This window comes from Aquarana catesbeiana, linkage group LG08 (assembly GCF_042186555.1).
Source record: "Aquarana catesbeiana isolate 2022-GZ linkage group LG08, ASM4218655v1, whole genome shotgun sequence".
Classification (NCBI taxonomy): domain Eukaryota; kingdom Metazoa; phylum Chordata; class Amphibia; order Anura; family Ranidae; genus Aquarana; species Aquarana catesbeiana.
The window spans coordinates 284,855,002-284,871,075 of record NC_133331.1 but is presented as its reverse complement, the minus strand read 5'-3'; the positions used below and the strand labels follow the sequence as shown (position 1 = coordinate 284,871,075).

Sequence of the window (16,074 nt, the reverse complement as noted above, 5' to 3'; positions counted from 1 at the left end):
TTTTTTCACATTAATAAAAGTAGAAAAAAAGGGTTTGGAGTCACGCTGGTTTTTAATGTAGCTTTAATCATCCAGACTTCATCCAAGAAACATGTAGTATAAACTTCCCAAAGTTTCAAAATGTTTCTATAACAAAAAGTATAGAATCCGTTGTTTAATCTTAATACATCAAAAGAGAACTAAACCCATTGATTTAACCGTTTCAAAAACAGTTCGCATTCCTGGCATGGTGGGATTGCTAATTGTCCCATTGATTGTGCTCTCAACCAAACTGTCAAACCATCAAATGGCTGGTGGAAAGTGAATGGAAGTGAAAATTTAGCACCCTGATTTTTAGGTAGGGTTGCTCCTAAATTTACCTGCATGGTATAGTTGCCTTGCCCAATTGATTTCACCCTAAGTCTGGAATTGCTGCACTTCTTTCTTCTGTCACTAGGTGGCCGGGTACTTGGTGGTATTAGATCAGACAAGGGCAAAGCAAGGACAGATTAGAAGTATATGGGGTATCTCAGCCAATGGGCAGGGGTTTTCTTGAATCCCTTGGCCTGCTGGGAGAACCTATATATTCGGGTAGAGTCAGGTGATCTGCGTTCTGTGCCACCTGGACGGCTGTCTGGGTGGACATGTGTTGTGCTGCCCGGGCTGCTAGGCCGGAGTTTGGGCCTATACCGGGGGTGTCTGGCTGCTAGACTGTCTGAGGGCCTATCCAGAAGCAAGAGAGCTAGGGTTGCCACCTGTCCGGGATTCACCCGGACAGCCTGGGTTTTGAATCAGGTTTCCAGGTTTAGGTCCACCTGAAACCCAGACATATTATTCAAACAGGAACGTGGCTTGAGACAGCGCTTGACAGGAGGGTGAGGGATAGAGTTGCCACCTCATCCCTTTAAACCGGAACACACATGAATTACACGGGTTCTGAGGCTAATTTAATGCAGATAAGGCACCAAGTGAGTTTAATTACCACCTTAACCAGCCACAGAACCTGTGTAATTCATATGTGTTTCGGTTTAAAAGGGATGAGGTGGCAACCCGAGGGGGCACTATGTGCCTCGCATTACTATTCTCTTTGGAGTGCCCAAAGGTGTCCCAGGTCTGTTACAATCCTAAAGTGTACGCTAAAAAAAAAATGTTACTGTGCGCCACTAAAGTGTTTGATTTGGCTTAAAGAAAAAGTGGCAACCCTAAAGAGTAGCACAGGGTTGGTATTGCGGCTTGCAGTCCAACCAGAAGTGACGGTTCTGCCGGCTGGAGAACCTGTCGTGGTCGGAGGTAGAAGGGAAAGCTGTCGCCACTAAAGGAACCAACCACCTTGTAACCAGGAACCACGCAAGTACTGGAGCAGTATTCTCACCAACCGGGGACGGTGAAGAATTGGGAAACGTCAGCAGGTGTCAAGCCAGGGACCCAGCCAGCATAGGTGACGCTTGCAGAGCAGTATTGTGTGCCAAGCCAGGGACCAAGCCGGCCAGTGGGGTGACGCTTGAGAAGTATCTGAAGTGCCAAGCTAGGGACCCAGCAGGGAAGCAGGGGTGACGCTTGAGGAAGATACTGAGTAACCAAATCAGAAGAGCTTGAGGGATTCAGTGGCAGTGAATCAACGTCTAGTGAGAGAGACTGGGTTAGGGGTGCATGGTGGTAATGGCGTATGGAAGAACAGGGCATGTAATGCATACATGGGGTGAAGTGGTGACATGCCATTGCTAGGGGCAATAAGTACCAGAGAAGGATGATATGAGCATTTGAGATTGTTTTTTGAACAAAAAGTGCCAGAAAAGGCCTGGACTGGAGGTGGTTTAAACAAAGCTTACACACTAAACTCTTTGCAAAAAAAGGCTTTTGACTGCTGAGCAACAACATGTGCATTTCCAGACATCATCAGGCTTGCTAGACCCATGACATCAAATCTGTCCATGGAGTGTGCAGGATTAGTTTGAAAACGGACTAGCAAGCAAGTCAGATGATGATGTTGTTGATCAACAGTCAAAAGCTATTTTTCAAAGATGTGGTGTGTAAGCTTTGTTTCAGTTCCTGCAGTGGTGTAAATAACGCACGTAATTAAAATTCTGGAAGTTTGAAACTCAACACTAAAAAAACAACCTAAGCTGCAGTTTCCATATTCTCCACAAGGTGGTGCTCCCTTGGGAAGTGATGTAAGGGACAGACAGGAAGTGATGTAAAGTACAGACAGGAAGTGATGTAAAGTACAGACAGGCAGTGATGTAAGGTACAGACAGGAAGTGATGTAGAATACAAACAGGTGCTGGGACACATGTGAGTCGAGAGAGACGTATAGAGGTGACATTGCTGGAACTGGCAGCAGAGGAGGTAATAAGATATTATTTTATATTTACACCCAGTAACCCCCCGTCATGTCCGTCCTCTTCCTCCATAGTCACTGTGATGTATTTTATGGTTTATATTACAGATTTGTTTTAACCACTTGATCCCCAGGCTAGCACTTTTGGTTTACATGTAACATTCAGTATTTTTAGCTAGAAAATTTTTTGCAACCCCAAAAAATATAAAATATATTTTTTTTTAAAGTAGAGGCCCTAGAGAGTATATTGGTTGATTTTGCAATCTTTTACATCACAGGGTATTTGCGCAGCAGTTTTTCGGAATTTTTTCAGAAAAATACACTTTTTGGAATTTGAATGCAAAAATACACAATACATAACCCAATTTTTGGTAAAATATAAAAGATGATGTTACGTTGAGTAAATAGATACAAAACATGTCACGTACAATGGTGACAAATGACGTAAATTTTTACGATCCATAGGCGACACTTTAAAAGCATTTACAGGTTACCACTTTATATTTACAGGAGATCTGATGCTAAAATTTAAAATAGTTAAACACCACGCTTAGCTAATTCAAATTCAAACATATTAGACATATATGGGTAAATCAAACATAACAATAGTTGTAAAAAGTCCCATTTGGTGAAATAAAGTGCTCGTGCATAGATGAATAATCAATGCTCCAATATTCAGTGTTCAGACAGAGGTGCCCCACATGGATGTACACTCACCCCTAAACATTGACCACCTATCGCTAGAGTGGTCACTTGCGCTTTGTGGGGAATGAAGACCCCTAGATGATGAATTCTAAGGTCAGCTGTGCTTAAGGTAATCCTCCATGGATAGGAAGAATAAAATGAGGGGGCTCCAATAGTATAAAACCGTTATTTATTAAAAGAATTTCAAAGTAAATTAAGTATGATGCACTCACATGTTCTGGTGTCTATGCATGGCACCCGGTGTGATCAGAATGTGTTTTAATGGAGGGTGACCTGGCCTATCTCCACTGGATGCCGCTGTGTTGCGGTGAGGCTCAGTCCCCTGTGATCTTTTTTCGGGTGGATCTGATGACGCGATCAAGCCTCAACGCATTTCAGCCAATAGGATAGGTCGTCATCAGGAAGCTCTGATGCTAGAATTACTGTCCATGATCTGATGTTCGCAGACATACCTCACTGACGCGCATGTTTGCCTTTGCGTGCGAGCACAGGTGGTCGGGGGCAGTTTAAAAATATATATATATATTTTATTTATTTATTTCTAATTTTTACACTGGCGCTTAAAAAAAAAAATGAAAGTCACTTTTATTGCTGTTACAATGAATGTAAAAATCCTTGTAGCAACTATAGGCATGTGATAGGTCCTGTTTATGAAAAGATCTGGGGTGTATAAGACTTCATGTAAACAGGGCGTTCGAAAAAACGAGCTGCAAAGAGACTAATAATGGCAGGAAAAAGCGACTGTAAAAACGTGCTTTTAGTAGCTTTTTGCATTGGCGTTAATGCGCGTTTAGCAACATTAGCTTTTAGCAGCGTTTCTATGCCTCTACTTAATATCAATGGTTCCCTATGAGAGCTGTCTTCTGATTCAACTTTCAGCTCATTGATTTGAATAGAAGTTGCATCCATGATCCGGCTTGTGGTGCGACATGTGCTCTGAGGATCTTGAGGGGTTAACTTCCATTCAAATCAATGGGCTGAAAGTCGGATCAGTTAAGATGGCTCTCATAGGAAACCATTGATTTTGAAATGTAAAAATAAAAACGCTTGACAGGGCTTAACGCTGTATCTTAACGTTTACAAGCGTTTTGCATTTGAAATACCAATAAACTACAGTCCTGACCGTGATTTATCTGCTTTTAAAACGTCAGTAAACTCAACTGCCTCTAAACTACTATAAACGACTAGGTGTACATGTACACATAAGATAACATTGAGGAGAGTTCAGGGGCTGCTGTAAAAAATGCCCAACTGCTTCTAAATGTGAGTTTAGAAGCTGCAGTGTATATTAGGCCTAAGACCCCAGAACCCTCCTCTGCCCTTAAAAGCATTTGATCACACCAAGATCGGTTTGATTAAATGCTTTTCATTTTTTTCAATGGCGCAGTTTACATCGAAGTAAACCAGAAGTGATGTCAGGTCATCACTTCCAGTTTCCTATATCATAGAGATGAACGGAGCAGTTCCGGTCTTTAGCGCCTCTGATCAGCTGGTGGAAGTACCGGCTGGTCGACCAGATGTCCCAGTCTAGCGACGTATGGGTACGTTGCTGGTTGACAAATGTTTAATACAGAACCATTTATCCAACTGTCCATCCAGAGCCTCTGGTTTATAGACCAGATACATGCTAAATATAGAGCCATTTATCCAGCTGTCCATCCAGAGCTTCTGGTTTATAGACCAGATACATCCTAAATATAGAACCATTTCTCCAACTTTTAGTTTGGAGCCTCTGGTTTGTACACCAGATGCATCCTAAATATAGAGCCATTTGTCCAACTGTTGGTCCAGAGCCTCTGGTTTTTAAAAAATATTTACAAAAATGTGGGGGTTGTACTCACTTTTGTGAGATAATGTACATCCTAAATATAGAACCATTTGTCCAACTGTCTATCCAGAGCCTCTGGTTTATAGACCAGATATATCCTAAATATAGAGACATTTATCCAACTATAAATCCAGAGCCTCTGGTTTATAGACCGGATACATCCTAAATGTAGAGCCATTTATCCAACTGTCTATCCTAAGCCTCTGGTTTGTAGACCAGATACATCCTAAATATAGAACCATTTATCCAACGGTCCATCCAGAGCCTCTGGTTTATAGACCAGATATATCCTAAATATAGAACCATTTATCCAACGGTCCATCCAGAGCCTCTAGTTTATAGACCAGATACATCCTAAATATAGAGGAATTTATCCAACTGTAAATCCAGAGCCTCAGGTTTATCGACTAGATACATCCTAAATATAGAGACGTTTATCCAAATTTTACTCCAGAGCCTCTGATTTGCAGACCAGATACATCCTTAATATAGAACCATTTATCCAACTGTTCATCCAGAGCCTCTGGTTTATAGACTGCATACATCCTAAATATAGAGCCATTTGTCCAACTGTCGGTCCGGAGCCTCTGGTTTTTACAAAATATTTACCAAAATGTGAGGGTCGTACTCACTTATGTAAGATACTGTACATCCTAAATATAGAGCCATTTATCCAACTGTCCATCCAGAGCCTCTGGTTTATAGACCAGATACATCCTAAATATAGAGACATTTATTCAACTCTACATCCAGAGCCTCTGATTTATAGACCGGATACAGCCTAAATGTAGAACCATTTATCCAACTGTCCACCTAAAGCCTCTGGTATATAGACCAGATACATCCTAAATAATATGATTTTTATAACCGCTTACCTGTAAAATCCTTTTCCTGGAAGTACATCGTGGGACACAGAGCACCATAGTAATAACTATATGGGTTATACGCCACCTTCAGGTGATTGGACACTGGCATAATCAAGACAGAACGTTCCCTCCCATACAGGGAGTACCTCAGTTTTTGTAGCAAAGCAATATATATAAATATCCCAATAAGAGGGGAGGGACCTCTGTGTCCCGTGGTGTACTTCCAAGTAGGGATGAGCCGAACACCCCCCTGTTCGGTTCGCACCAGAACATGCGAACAAGAAAAAAGTTCGTTCGAACATGCGAACACCATTAAAGTCTATGGGACATGAACATGAATAATCAAAAGTGCTAATTTTAAAGGCTTATATGCAAGTTATTGTCATAAAAAGTGTTTGGGGACCTGGGTCCTGCCCCAGGGGACATGGATCAATGCAAAAAAAAGTTTTAAAAACGGACGTTTTTTCAGGAGCAGTGATTTTAATAATGCTTAAAGTCAAACAATAAAAGTGTAATATCCCTTTAAATTTCGTAGCTGGGGGGTGTCTATAGTATGCCTGTAAAGGGGCGCATGTTTCCCGTGTTTAGAACAGTCTGACAGCAAAATGACATTTCGAAGGAAAAAAGCCATTTAAAACTACTTGCGGCTATTGCATTGCCAGTCCGACAATACACATAGAAGTTCATTGATAAAAACGGCATGGGAATTCCCCACAGGGGAACCCCGAACCAAAATTTAAAAAAAAAATGACGTGGGGGTCCTCCTAAATTCCATACCAGGCCCTTCAGGTCTGGTATAGATATTAAGGGGAACCCCGGCCAAAATTTAGAAAAAAAATGACATGGGGGGTCCCCCTAAATCCCATACCAGACCCTTCAGGTCTGGTACGGATTTTAAGGGGAACCCCACGCCAAAAAAAAAAAAAAACGGCGTGGGGTCCCCCCAAAAATCCATACCAGACCCTTATCGGAGCACGCAACCTGGCAGGCCGCAGGAAAAGAGGGGGGGACGAGAGAGCGCCCCCCCCCCCGAACCGTATCAGGCCACATGCCCTCAACATTGGGAGGGTGCTTTGGGGTAGCCCCCCAAAATACCTTGTCCCCATGTTGATGAGGACAAGGGCCTCATCCCCACAACCCTGGCCGGTGGTTGTGGGGGTCTGCGGGTGGGGGGCTTATCGGAATCTGCAAGCCCCCTTTAACAAGGGGACCCCCAGATCCAGGCCCTCCCCCTGTGTGAAATGGTAAGGGGGTACTTACCCCTACCATTTCACTAAAAAACTGTCAAAAATGTTAAAAATGACAAGAGACAGTTTTTGACAATTCCTTTATTTAAATGCTTCTTCTTTCTTCCTTCATCTTCTTCTTCTGGTTCTTCCTCCGGCGTTCTCGTCCAGCATCTCCTCTGCAGCGTCTTCTATCTTCTTCTCCTCGGGCCGCTCCGCACCCATCGCATGGGGGGAGGCTCCCGCTCTTCTCTTCATCTTCTTCATCTTCTTCTTCTCTTCTTCTTTTCTTCTCTTCTTCATTTTCTTCTCCTTGCCGCTCCGCACCCATGCTGGCATTGAGGGAGGCTCCCGCTGTGTGACGGCGTCTCCTCATCTGACGGTTCTTAAATAACGGTGGGCGGGGCCACCTGGTGACCCCGCCCCCCTCTGACGCACAGGACATGACGGGACTTACCTGTGGCATTCCCCGTGACGTCACAGGGAAGTCCCGTCAAGTCACCGTGCGTCAGAGGGGGGCGGGGTCACCTAATGGCCCTGCCCCCGTTATTTAAGAACCGTCAGACGAGGAGACGCCGTCACACAGCGGGAGCCTCCCTCCATGCCAGCATGGGTGCGGAGCGGCCCGGAGAAGAAAGTGAAGATGAGAAGAAGATGAAGAGAAGAGCGGGAGCCTCCCCCCATGCCATGGGTGCGGAGCGGCCCGAGGAGAAGAAGATAGAAGATGCCACGGAGGAGATGCTGGAGGAGAACGCCGGAGGAAGAACCAGAAGAGCCAGAAGAACCAGAAGATGAAGGAAGAAAGAAGAAAGAAGAAGCATTTAAATAAAGGAATTGTCAAAAACTGTCTCTTGTCATTTTTAACATTTTTGACAGTTTTTTAGTGAAATGGTAGGGGTAAGTACCCCCTTACCATTTCACACAGGGGGGAGGGCCTGGATCTGGGGGTCCCCTTGTTAAAGGGGGCTTGCAGATTCCGATAAGCCCCCCGCCCGCAGACCCCCGCCAAAAAAAAAAAAAATGGTGTGGGGTCCCCCCAAAAATCCATACCAGACCCTTATCCGAGCACGCAACCTGGCAGGCCGCAGGAAAAGATGGGGGGACAAGAGTGCGCCCCCCCCCCCCTCCTGAACCGTACTAGGCCACATGCCCTCAACATTGGGAGGGTGCTTTGGGGTAGCCCCCCAAAATACCTTGTCCCCATGTTGATGAGGACAAGGGCCTCATCCCCACAACCCTGGCCGGTGGTTGTGCGGGTCTGCGGGCGGGGGGCTTATCGGAATCTGCAAGCCCCCTTTAACAAGGGGACCCCCAGATCCAGGCCCTCCCCCCTGTGTGAAATGGTAAGGGGGTACTTACCCCTACCATTTCACTAAAAAACTGTCAAAAATGTTAAAAATGACAAGAGACAGTTTTTGACAATTCCTTTATTTAAATGCTTCTTCTTTCTTCTTTCTTCCTTCATCTTCTTCTTCTGGTTCTTCTGTCTCTTCTGGTTCTTCCTCCGGCGTTCTCATCCAGCATCTCCTCCGTGGCATCTTCTATCTTCTTCTCCTCGGGCCGCTCCGCACCCATGGCATGGGGGGAGGCTCCCACTCTTCTCTTCATCTTCTTCATCTTCTTCTCTTCTTCACTTTCTTCTCCGGGCCGCTCCGCACCCATGCTGGCATGGAGGGAGGCTCCCGCTGTGTGACGGCGTCTCCTCGTCTGACGGTTCTTAAATAACGGGGGCAGGGCCATTAGGTGACCCCGCCCCCCTCTGACGCACGGTGACTTGACGGGACTTCCCTGTGACGTCACGGGGAATGCCACAGGTAAGTCCCGTCATGTCCTGTGCGTTAGAGGGGGGCGGGGTCACCGGGTGGCCCCGCCCACCGTTATTTAAGAACCGTCAGATGAGGAGACACCGTCACACAGCGGGAGCCTCCCTCAATGCCAGCATGGGTGCGGAGCGGCAAGGAGAAGAAAATGAAGAAGAGAAGAAAAGAAGAAGAGAAGAAGAAGATGAAGAAGATGAAGAGAAGAGCGGGAGCCTCCCCCCATGCGATGGGTGCGGAGCGGCCCGAGGAGAAGAAGATAGAAGACGCTGCAGAGGAGATGCTGGACGAGAACGCCGGAGGAAGAACCAGAAGAACCAGAAGAAGAAGATGAAGGAAGAAAGAAGAAGCATTTAAATAAAGGAATTGTCAAAAACTGTCTCTTGTCATTTTTAACATTTTTGACAGTTTTTTAGTGAAATGGTAGGGGTAAGTACCCCCTTACCATTTCACACAGGGGGGAGGGCCTGGATCTGGGGGTCCCCTTGTTAAAGGGGGCTTCCAGATTCCGATAAGCCCCCCGCCCGCAGACCCGCACAACCACCGGCCAGGGTTGTGGGGATGAGGCCCTTGTCCTCATCAACATGGGGACAAGGTATTTTGGGGGGCTACCCCAAAGCACCCTCCCAATGTTGAGGGCATGTGGCCTGGTACGGTTCAGGAGGGGGGGGCCGCACTCTCGTCCCCCCCTCTTTTCCTGCGGCCTGCCAGGTTGCGTGCTCGGATAAGGGTCTGGTATGGATTCTTGGGGGGACCCCACGCCGTTTTTTTTTTTTTGGCGCGGGGTACCCCTTAAAATCCATACCAGACCCAGGTCTGGTATGGAATTTAGGGGGACCCCCACGTCATTTTTTTTATATTTTGGCCGGGGTTCCCCTTAATATCCATACCAGACCTGAAGGGCCTGGTATGGAATTTAGGGGGACTCCCACGTCATTTTTTTTTTTTTTAACTTTTGGTTCGGGGTTCCCCTGTGGGGAATTCCCATGCCGTTTTTATCAATGAACTTCTATGTGTATTGTCGGACCGGCAATGCAATAGCCGCGAGTAGTTTTAAATGGGTTTTTTCTTTGAAACGTCATTTTGCTGTCAGACTGTTCTAAACACAGGAAACATGCGCCCCTTTACAGGCATACTATAGACACCCCCCAGCTACGAAATTTAAAGGGATATTACACTTTTATTGTTTGACTTTAAGCATTATTAAAATCACTGCTCCTGAAAAAACGTCCGTTTTTAAAACTTTTTTTTGCATTGATCCATGTCCCCTGGGGCAGGACCCAGGTCCCCAAACACTTTTTATGACAATAACTTGCATATAAGCCTTTAAAATTAGCACTTTTGATTTCTCCCATAGACTTTTAAAGGGTGTTCCGCGGCATTCGAATTTGCCGCGAACACCCCAAATTGTTCGCTGTTCGGCGAACTTGCGAACAGCCAATGTTCGAGTCGAACATGAGTTCGACACGAACTCGAAGCTCATCCCTACTTCCAAAAAAGGGATTTTACAGGTAAGCTGTTATAAAAAATCCTATTTTCTTTATTGTACATCATGGGACACAGAGCACTAAAGTAATAACTATGTCGGATGTCCCAAAGCAATGCCATCTGAGGGGAGGGAGACACACAAAATAAGCAAACCGCCGTCAGATGTGAGGACCTATACTGCTACCTGCAGAACACTGCGCCCAAGGCAGCACCCTCTTGCTGACCTACATCCACCTGGTAGAAACTTGTGAATGTATGTACAGATGACCATGTTGGGTTTTGCAAATCTGAGCCACAGAGGCTTGGTGATGCACTGCCCATGAAGCCCTGACTGCCCTGGTAGAGTGTGCTCTAGGACAAAAAAGGCGGAATCTTCCTCTTTTAAAACATAAGCCTGAGCAATAACCTGACGAATCCACCTATAAATGGTCGATTTTGATGCTGCCTGCCCTCTTCTGGGGCCTTTTGGCAACAGAAACAAAGCGTCAGTTTCCCGTATCTGGGCAGTTGTTTCCAGATAAAAAATTAACTGCCCTTACCACATCCAGAGAATGTAAAAACTCCTCATCTGCAGAACACGGTTCTGGAAAAAAACGAAGGTAGGGAATCCTGGTTTATATAAAAAACTTGACACTACCTTAGGCAAAGGCTTTGGGTGAGGACGCAACATCACCTTGTCTCTATGAAAATCAAGTATGGCCCTTTACAGGAAAAAGCATCCATTTCTGACACTTCTTGCAGAGGTTAACGCAACTAAGAACACCAATTTCTTTGCCAAAAGAAGCAAAGGAATATTGTGTATTGGCTCAAACAGCTGTCTTTGCAAACCCGACAGAACTAGATTCAGATCCCATGGGCACAAGGGTGACCTGACTGGCGGACTTATCCGAGTTACCCCTTGTATAAAGGCCCGGACCAGAAAATGCGAAGCAAGCGACCTTGGAAAAATACTGCCAAGGCCGAGATCTGACCCTTGACCGTACTCAAGGCCAGCTTCATTTCTACCCCCAACTGTAGAAAGGCAAAAATTCCATCTTTGACATACCTTCGAGGGTGCCAACCCTTGGTTTTACACCAGAAGGCATAGGCCCTCCAGACCCTATAATAAATGGTCCTAGCATTAAACAGGGTGGTAATCACTGAACCTGAAAACCCTTGATTCTTTAGGATGTGGGTTCTAATACCCGCACCATCGAATTTAGTGACTGTAAGGTAGGATGGAATACCGGCCCTTGCGATAGCAGGTCTGAATGAGATGGAAGAGTCCACAAAACCCCTACTGCCATCCTCATGATCTCTGCATACCAGGATCTCCTGGACCACGCCCGAGCTACTAGGATTACCGGCTTCCCTTCCTCCTTTATCCTGCAAAGAAGCCGCGGTAGCAGCTGAACCGGGGGAATGCATAAATCAGTGAAAACTGATCTCACAGGGTCACTAACGCATCTGACCCGAGTGCGAAAGGATCCCTTGTTCTTGACACAAAGCTGTCCAACTTCTTGTTGCATCTGGATGCCAACAGATCTAGGTCCGGGGTACTGGCGAAAAAACTGAGGTACTCCCTGTATGGGAGGGGTTATATAGGGAGGGGACTTCCTGTCTTGATTATGCCAGTGTCTATCACCTGAAGGTGGGCATATAACCCATATAGTTATTATTATGGTGCTCTGTGTCCCGTGATGTATGATAAAGAAATAGAGCCATTTATCCAACGGACCATCCAGAGCCTCTAGTTTATAGACCAGATACATCCTAAATATAGAGCCATTTATCCAACTTTTACTTTAGAGCCTCTGGTTTGTAGAACAGATGCATCCTAAATATAGAGCCATTTGTCCAACTGTCGGTCCAGAGCCTCTGGTTTTAAAAAAATATTTACAAAAATGTGAGGGTGTACTCACTTTTGTGAGATAATGTACATCCTAAATATAGAACCTTTTGTCCAACTGTCTATCCAGAGCCTCTGGTTTATAGACCAGATACATCCTAAATATAGAGACATTTATCCAAATTTTACTCCAGAGCCTCTGGTTTGCAGACCAGATACAGTAAAACCTTGGATTGCAGCATAATTCATTCCAGAAACATGCTTGTAATCCAAAGTACTTGTACATCAAAGCGGATTTCCCCATAAGAAAAAATGGAAAATCAAATGACTTGTTGCACAACCATTTATTCATAAGTCATTCAGTTTATAGTCCATATAAAAAGATTATAGCCATGCGATAGTTTGTGTAACTATAAAATTTTCATCCACAAATGGAAGCCTCCACAAGGGGATTAGAAGCAAAATCCAGCAGGAGCTACAGAGTATAAAAGAGAAGAGAGGAGACTCTAATGCCCCGTACACACGGTCGGACATTGATCGGACATTCCGACAACAAAATCCTAGGATTTTTTCCGATGTATGTTGGCTCAAACTTGTCTTGCATACACACGGTCACACAAAGTTGTCGGAAAATCCGATCACTCTGATCGCGGTGACGTAAAACACGTACGTCGGGACTATAAACGGGGCAGTAGCCAAAAGCTTTCATCTCTTAATTTATTCTAAGCATGCGTGGCACTTTGTGCGTCGGATTTGTGTACACACGATCGGAAATTCTGACAACGGATTTTGTTGTCGGAAAATTTTATAGCCTGCTCTCAAACTTTGTGTGTCGGAAAATCCGATGGAAAATGTGTGATGGAGCTTACACACGGTCGGAATTTCCGACAATAAGGTCCTATCACACATTTTCCGTCGGAAAATCCAACCGTGTGTACGGAGCATTAGTGTAGCAATATGGTTACATTTAATGAAGGTACAACATTTAGCAACTCACATGGCACATGCATCCAGGATAAAGCTGTCCACATAGACCATCACCCACAGCGCCAGTTCTCACTACTGTCAGTCTGCAGTCGTGACCGGGAAGACTACCCTGCAGTAAAGTGATCTGAAAGTGTGGCTTGAACCACTCGTGGAACGCAGTGTGGAAGGGATGGCGTTGATGGTGGTGCGGAGGATGGTCTGTGTGGACAGCTTTAACCCAGATGCCTGCCTATTTAGATGTGCCTGTTTTAATCATCAACCATGTGAGTTTCTAAATGTTGTACCTTCATTAAATGCAACCATATTGCTACACTTATGCCCCATACACACGGTCGGATTTTCCAACGGAAAATGTTCGATGAGAGCTTTTTGTCAGAAATTCCGACCGTGTGTAGGCTCCATCGGACATTTTCCATCGGAATTTCTGTCACACAAAATTTGGGAGCTGGTTCTCAAATTTTCCAACCACAAAATCCGTTGTCGTAAATTCCGATCGTGTGTACAGAGTTCCAACGCACAAAGTTCCACGCATGCTCGGAATCAAGCAGAAGAGCCGCACTGGCTATTGAACTTCATTTTTCTCGGCTCGTCGTACATGTTGTACGTCACCGCGTTCTTGACGTTCGGAATTTCCGACAAGATTTGTGTGACCGTGTGTATGCAAGACAAATGACGCTACTCTTATATCAAGACATCGCTTGTATATCAAGTCAAAGTTTTGTAAGAAATTTTGCTTGTCTTACAAAATTCTCTCAAACCAAGTTACTCTCAAACCAAGGTTTTACTATACATCCTATATATAGAACCATTTATGCAACTGTTCATCCAGAGCCTCTGGTTTATAGACCGGATATATCCCAAATATAGAACCATTTGTCCAACTGTCAGTCCAGAGCCTCTGGTTTTTAGAGAATATTTACAAAAATGTGAGGGTCGTACTCACTTTTGTGAGATACTGTACATCCTAAATATGGTTTATAGACCAGATACATCATAAATGTAGAGACATTTATCCAACTCTACATCCAGAGCTATAGGAATAGGTTAGAGTTAAGCTAGAAATTCAATCTTTGGTTTTCTATCAGTTAAACAAGACCTCTAATCTGGTATAACAAGCAGGATGAACTATGGAGGAACTCTGTGCAGACATTAATTATCCCAGTACAGTTCTGATAATTCTCTGTTTTAATATTTGTCTACAGAGAGCATTATCCTGTTTAGATTACATGACCACATCAACGAAAATGGCCAAAGATCAAAGTCACATGAATGAGAAGATAATAAACCTCACCCTGGAGATCATCTACCTGCTCATTGGAATGGTGAGGAGGATTCTGGGAGGGTCACATGGCAACACTTTTATCCTGAATTGATGTGGGGGAGGTTCTGGGATTGCCTGCATTTAGTTATTCACATTTTTATGACGTCTCTCAATAGAGTTACACAGTAGTCAAGAAGACATCTGGTGAGTATTTGACCTCCAGTAGACATCCCCATGAGTCAGGACAGAGAGGGACCCAGAGAAACATCACTGCCCCTTCATCTGTGTCTCTGACTCCTCTGAGTGACAAGAAGAAGAAGATTCTAGAAGTTACCAAGAAGATGATGGATCTGTTGACAGGAGAGGTGAGCAGTGCTGGAAATTATGGGACATTGACCAGTAACAGACAAGGGATGTGTCTGGATTGTGACTGTATCATTGTGTGTGTCAGGTTCCTATAAGGTGTCAGGATGTCACTGTCTATTTCTCCATGGAGGAGTGGGAGTATTTAGAAGGACACAAGGATCTCTACAAGGACATCATGATGGAGAACCAGCAGACCTTCTATGATGGAAAATTAGGAAAAAATAAACTTTCATTGAATGAGATGACATTGAACCTCACTCTGGAGATCATTAACCTGTTGACTGGAGAGGTGAGGAGGATTCTGGGAGGACCACATGGCATCACGCTTATCTCAATTATTTACAGTATCTCACAAAAGTGAGTACACCCCTCACATTTATGTAAATATTTTATTATATCTTTTTTTTATGTGACAACACTAAAGAAATTACACTTTGCTACAATGTAAAGTAGTGAGTGTACAGCTTGTATAACAGTGTAAATTTTCTGTCCCCTCAAAATAACTCCACACACAGCCTTTAATGTCTAAATTGCTGGCAACAAAAGTGAGTACACCCCTAAGTGAAAATGTTCAAATTGGGCCCAATTAGCCATTTTCCCTCCCCAGTGTCATGTGACTCGTTAGTGTTACAAGGTCTCAGCTGTGAATGGGGAGCAGATGTGTTAAATTTGGTGTTATCGCTCTCACTCTCTCATACTGGTCACTGAAAGTTCAACGTGGCACCTCATGGCAAAGAACTCTCTGAGGATCTGAAAAAAGAATTGTTGCTCTACATAAAGATGGCCTAGACTATAGGAAGATTGCCAAGACCCTGAAACTGAGCTGCAGCAAGGTGGGCAAGACCATACAGCGGTTTAACCGGACAGGTTCCACTCAGAACAGGCCTCGCCATGGTCGACCTAAGAAGTTGAGTTCATGTGCTCAGCGTCATATCCAGAGGTTGTCTTTGGGAAATAGACATATGAGTGCTGCCAGCATTGCTGCAGAGGTTGAAGGGGTGGGGGGTCAGCCTGTCAGTGCTTAGACCATACGCCGCACACTGCATCAAATTGGTCTGCATGGCTGTCGTCCCAGAAGGAGGGAGGCGACCTGCAAGTCGTGTTGCCCCTGTGTGAATGGGCTCTTAGGAGACTGGGCCGCAGGGCAGTATTACAACATGATAACGACCCTGAAACTCACCTCCAAGATGGACCCTCAAACACACCTCCTCTTAAGGTGCTGAGGGTAAAGGTGATGGACTGGCCAAGCATGTCTCCAGGCTTAAACCCTATTAAACATTTGTGGGGCATCCTCAAACGAAAGGGGGAGGAGAGCAAGGTCTCTAACATCCACCAGCTCCATGATGTCCTCATGGAGGAGTGAAGGAGGACTCTAGTGGCAACCT

The 16,074-nt window shown here is 44.9% G+C and overlaps 1 long non-coding RNA gene across 1 annotated transcript; it reads left to right on the top strand.

Annotated features, from left to right (window-relative positions):
- The first annotated feature begins 2,205 nt into the window (after positions 1-2,205).
- LOC141104670 (uncharacterized) lies at positions 2,206-14,684 on the top strand. Its single transcript, XR_012235496.1, has 3 exons — positions 2,206-2,325; positions 14,265-14,384; positions 14,500-14,684. It is a non-coding gene; the product is annotated as an uncharacterized lncRNA (long non-coding RNA).
- Positions 14,685-16,074: the final 1,390 nt, after the last annotated feature.